This window comes from Pinus tabuliformis, chromosome 5_2 (genome assembly GCF_031772625.1).
Source record: "Pinus tabuliformis cultivar Carrire ecotype Pingquan chromosome 5_2, CPIR1, whole genome shotgun sequence".
In the NCBI taxonomy this organism is placed as follows: domain Eukaryota; kingdom Viridiplantae; phylum Streptophyta; class Pinopsida; order Pinales; family Pinaceae; genus Pinus; species Pinus tabuliformis.
In genome coordinates, this window is record NC_142306.1 from 609,663,553 (window position 1) to 609,669,896 (window position 6,344).

Genomic DNA, 6,344 nt, shown 5'->3' on the forward strand with positions numbered 1-6,344 from the left:
ATAGTAGATCTGATGATCAAAAGCTCTGATACCATGTAGAAATTTTGAATAATAAACACATATTTAATGGAGATTATCCTGATCATGTACTATTGCGGAATACATACACAATACATAAGCTCCTCTACATTGATCATCAATTTAGCAGCATCAATAACAATAAAACATCAATAGCATGCATACATTAACACAATATGTAACCCGGGGAAAGCTTACAGCTGAAAACCCCACACTATATGTATATTAATGATTGAGAACATGTAAAATTACATAGTCAATACTTCTCACAAGTATCAAACACTATCTCCACCTTTTACACACAAACCAGCTCAGACTCAAACAAGTCACAAGTTCAAATCTTGTCCACTGCTTTGCCTGCCTCTATTGCATAAACCTGCTGCGAATCACTCACACTGGAAATCACGTGAGCACATGCTATTCTACTGGGAAAATCAACGCAATACTCATTGGCATACTCAATACGTTGCTTGTGCAAATCCTCATGCACAACTATAGTCACAACTGATAGCAATCTCATCCTCTAACACCTATCCTTGTTGAACTGTACATGCACTGACATGCAACTGAGTTAACTGATGTATTCTTTAGTTTCTTTATGAGTTAATAATTATTTTAACAACTCATCATTATTCTATTTGCAATTAGACTAATTACAACTAGTTTAACCAAGTCAAACTGAACACAACTCCATCAACTCCACAATCAACTCCACCAAACTCAACTGCTTGAGTTCTAACTCAAGTCATGCATGCAACAACTCAACTGACCCACAAAGAAAGTGTATTTCCTTCTGACAGCTGCATGTGCCACATCTGTAGCTCAAACTGAAGTGCTCCAAGAGGATAAGGTAAAGTTTATAGTCCAAATATTATTATGAGACAATAATATTTGACTTTTCTATTTTTGGCTAGCAGTCTAAAAATAGACTCTGATCACTCCTGTTGTGATCCAAAAATAGAAGTCCATCTATTTTTCCCAACATGACCAATCATCCATAAACAACAAACTGCAACTCATAGACTATGATCCATATGTTTAAAAATAGACATAGTCTAAAAATAGACTTTGCGCCAAAACTTGCCTGCGGGACCACTTAGTGAAGGCGACTCCTTTCTACTAAGCTCCATCATCTTGTTGCATTCTCAACAAGCATTTCTTGTTTCACACTTTTCAACAAGGAGTTAACTTTGAAATCCCCATATTCGAGGGTTAGATAGACACAGATATTGTAGATAAATGGTTAAATCTTCTAGAAGGTTATTTTTATGTTCATGATTTTTCCAGTCGAGAAAAGATCACTTTTTCACTTCACAAAGTAGCCCCCACATCAAGGACTAGTGGGAAATATACTGCGAGCATATGGATGAAAGTACGAGCTCACTATTTTCAACCACACCGACTTGGAATTCATTCTAGGATGCCATCAAGGAGTAATACTACCCTGTCAAGAGCTATGAGGAAAAATACATAAAGTGGACCACGCTACAATAGGGAAGGGACCAAGATATATTGGAGTTCACAAATATTTTTCATTCCCTTTGCACAAAGTTGGGTATCAAGGATTCTGAGCTGCATTTGGTACTCAAATACCGTGGATGCCTACACAAGTACATCAAGGACGAGATGGAGTTCTTGGACATCTCCTCACTTGGCACGACATACCAATACATTGTCAAGATCGAGTAGAAGTTTAAACAAAAGAAGCGAGACTTTGGATCTACAAATCCGAAGAACAAAGGACAAAGCCAAGGCGGGGTGACCAAAAACAACTTGTCGAAGCCACAAGAAAATAACAACACCACGAAATCAAAGAAGGACATAGGAAATTGGTCTAAGTTCCATAAGAGCCCCACTCATAACACAAGTGAGTGTCAGACCAAGCAGTATTGGTGGCTGAGTTGAAGGCTTCAAAATCAGATGCATGTTCTGACCCTGAGTCAGAGCCCTACAAGGGGAATGAAAAAGGGAAGCAAATCATTGATGTGGAGCCCAGCGCCACTGTTTCCACCACTAAGGTCCAGAAGAATGAGCCCGAAGATCCACAGGAGGGGGAGCGTATTTTCCACTCACAAACATGGGTGAAGGGTTCGTCGTTGCAATTCATTGTCGACAGTGGCACCCAAAAGAACCTCATTTCAGTAGAGGTCATGAAGCGGCTGGGACTACCAACCATACCACATTCGCAACCATACAACATCGGGTGGTTTCACAAAGGACGAGATCTCTGAGTCCTCCAGCAGTGCCTCCTTTCCTCCAGCATCAAGCCCTTCACAGATGAGGTATTGTGTGATGTTGCACCGCTTGATGTTTGTGATGTATCATTAAGCCAACCATAAGTGTGGAAGCGACATGCTGTGTATGAGTTAAGGCCTCGCGTTGTTATTATTTCTTTGTGTAATACATTATACAAGATACCGGAGGTAACCCCATGGGCCGCCACTTCTTTGATCTTTGCTAAGAAAGGCACTAAGATCATTTCCCAGACTAGGAAATTTATTTTCTTTCTGGTTCACTCTCAAAGTAAGGGTAAGATCATAGCCACATCCATGGCTCCTAGAAAGGCTTCCTCCATGTAACAGAAGTAGTTGGATACGATCATGAAAGAAGACAGGAACATCTTCTCCTCACCCATAGGGGTACTGTTGCACTGTCAAGTCCAGCATTCGTTTGATTCGACTCCTAGAGAACCACTTCCCAATGGACCGATATATCATTGCTCCATTGTGGAAAATGCAAAGTATAAGCAGCGACATGATCAACATTGGGTGCCACACAAGTTTCAGGTGGGCAAAAAATTCCGGTTGCATTTGCAAAAGGAATGCCTTAGAAGACCCCATCTGAAGCTCAGACCACTCTGATATGGTCCTTACACCATTACCAAGGTTGTGGGAAACAATGCTTTAGAAAACAGTCTTCCCCCATTCCTTGGCCTGCACCCAGTGTTCAATGTGGATTGCCTTCAACCATACTTTCCACCATTACTAGACACATCCGACATTGCAGAACAACTCACACCAACAAAATTAAATCCAGATTACATGAAACAAGATGCAACTGATCAGATCATGGACACGCAAATCAAGCACACTCGCTAGCAGAAGATCTAATTGTATCGAGTTGTCAAAGCAGGCCAACTCCTTCACCAGGGCAAGTGGCTCACCAAGGACCAAGTTCAACAAAAGTTTCCTCATTTCATGGAGGAACTCAACGCAATGGGGACCATTTCTTCCTAAGGGGGGAGGAATGATCTAGGTGGATATTGGTGGCTACTCGCCAATTCCACTTGGACCCCCACCATTGTTTCTTTCAATTTTTCAGTTTCCTTATTTGTAGCATAGTTTACCATTTTTAGTAGTTTTTCGAGTCCTGAACTTTCGGAGCTGTTTTGAGGCCCTAAACGACGCTTTTTGGGAAAACTGGAAGCAACATGCATTACTGGATTGATGTTGCTGACTTAAAAGTTTTAGTCCTCGGATAGATCTTTCTAATGAGGTATTGTGCCCATCAAATGAAGATCGTATGCCAAAGTTAAGACTCCTAGAAGTTGATGTACCAATTTACCCAAACGGGGCCCATAGTTTGGCGCTTCATCTCCTAGGGTTAGGTTTTTGGATGTTTAGGGTTTTCCATTATTTCTCAATAATAAATAGGCCTTCGAGTCTCATTGTAAGATAGTTAGAGGCATGTAGCAACCACATCTCTCCTCAGAGATAAGCTACCATCACCTGAGCTAGTTTATTTCAATTTCTGTTTGTAAGCATATTTCAGTATTTTACATTAATGAAATGAAGTATTATTTCTACTGCATCTCTGTACTTATGGTTATATTGTAATTTGTTGTGTTCCTGTTTAAATCCGGATTAGGTTTCAAAGTTTCAGATGGAGTCAAGAGAGAAGTGATAGGGTCTTTTTTATCACTTTCATCTTCTTTTCTAGATTGTGATGGATTTCCTTCTTCATATTTAAGTTTTGTGTCTTCACCTTTTTCTTTCTTAAACTCTCAATACATTTCTTCGACATGGATCACAAGGTCATGAAAGCATCCACGAAGCATGCATCAGATCCAAATGGATGATCACCGCTTCCTTCTTCAGCCATCTCAACTCCTCGAATTGTCCTTCTTCTTGAGCCAACTTCTGGATCTCGTTCAAAAATTTCTCCTTCACCAAGCTTTGATTTGCTCCTGGTGATCATGCACACTTACAAATCACAATTATCAATAACTCGCTCTAATACCAAATGATACCAGATCTGATCTTTTATTGAAATGTGATTTATTAACTTTTACAAAGTGTTAATGCACGACTTTGAAAAACACCATTTAATCACATAAACATTTAAGCATGAAGAACTTATAATAAATTTGTAGCAAGTAAGAACTACAAAATTGCAAAGAATAGCGACACAAGAGATTGTTAATGGAGTTCGGTTATCTTTAAGCCTACATCTTCGGGCCCTGGTCTTCAATGAGGAGGTCTTTATATTAAATATTCAAAGCCATAAAAATACATCAAAGTCGCATCAAAATTTTCTATCACTGGTCTAGCTATGTCTTTCTCGACCTTAGAAGTCCAACACAATTGACGACTTAGGAGAATGCCTCCTACAAGTCTCGGAATAAGCCTGCAAAGTTTCGCTTCCAAATCTTCAAAGCTGCTCCCAAAGCTCTTCTGCTACATAAAATGTCACAACTCCTCCCAAAATTCCAAGTTCACCTCTCTATCTTTTCCATGGCATAACATTATATATATATATATATATATATATAAATATATATATATATATATATAGATATAATGTTTGTGACTAAACCCTAATGGAAAACATATGGATTTAATTACACAGTGCATTTGTTATAACCATATAACAATATGGCTCTATTGTTACAAACCAGCTCTATAATTAACTATTGTTTATAATCCAAACCCATAGTTTTAAACCCTGTGGCATTTTAGTTGAACTACATATCAAATATAACATGTAGTTTTTGGAGGTGGTAAGATTAGAACCTGTGGCATAGAGTTACAACCTCCGCATCATATTTGTTATAACCAAAGTTTGAATAATGGCGGCGAAGGCACAACCCTGACATGGTAAGTCGAATATAGTGATGACTCCATCGTTTTGGATTACGGTTAGCTCCGCTTAATACATAGCTTTAGGTTGGCAGGGCCGCTGGATGTGGTGAGCTCTGCCAACCTTACCCCCGCTTGCCATAATGCTCAACAATAAATACATATTTATGCCACTATCATACCACAACATGTTGATGGTGTATTAGTAAAAGGCGTGTTGTTTGTATTGGATAGGTCATGAGTTCAAATCATGTTAGCTCTGCCGGATCCTCCACAAAATTTTGGCGAATCTAACGAGGCCACGTGTCACCCTCTGATAGGGCCACATGTCACCTTGGGATTGGTCCCCATGCACAAACTTCAGCTTGCCACTTGTTAGCTGCCACCTCATCACACAATCAAGAGTGCCACATCAGCGCCTAGTTAACATCCAATCAATGTTGACTTTGACTCCCCATTACTTTGACTTTTTGGAGTTTGCCCTCAAAACTTGGACTTTGAATAACTTTCACATACAGACTCGGTTTTTGCCCGTTCAAGTTGTGCTAGGATCTCTTTTCTAAGCTCTACGTGATGGTTATGCTTTCACTTGAATCCAACAACTTTGAATTTTGACCTTTTATGGATGCTTCATCATCCATTGATCAATTTCGGATCATTGGTACCCTTAACATGTAGCTTGATTAGCTTGATTACAGAGCAACCAAGCACCAAGCCACTACAAAGTACTTTCATACAACACATTATAGTCCGCAAAGTACCACCCTATTGTTCTCACCTCTTCTCCAATGAGTTATAAATATAATAATTTTATACATATTTATTACTTTTTCCTTTTTCCTTTTGTTGACTTGATTCACCATGAATTTGAACTTCGAATTTCATAGTTTACATAACGTTTTATAATGTGACAATGAACAATTGAGCAGCACCCTATGAGCTTATATATATTTATTGTTGACATCATAGATGACATATATTTATTTACTCGGTATTAGTTGCATAGTTTTAATAACTAATATATATAAGATGGTACTAGGTTACTATAGTGTTTATACCTAATTTACAACTGATAATTATTCAAACGAATTTTCTCTTCAAAAAATGTAAATCTCATTTCACTTTTAGACAAAGGGTTCAATTTTAGATTACCCACAAAAAAATGTAAATCTCATTTTACTTTTAGACGAAGAGTTCAATTTTAGATTACCCATGGGCATAGCGTAGATGGTAATAAATTGTTTTTTT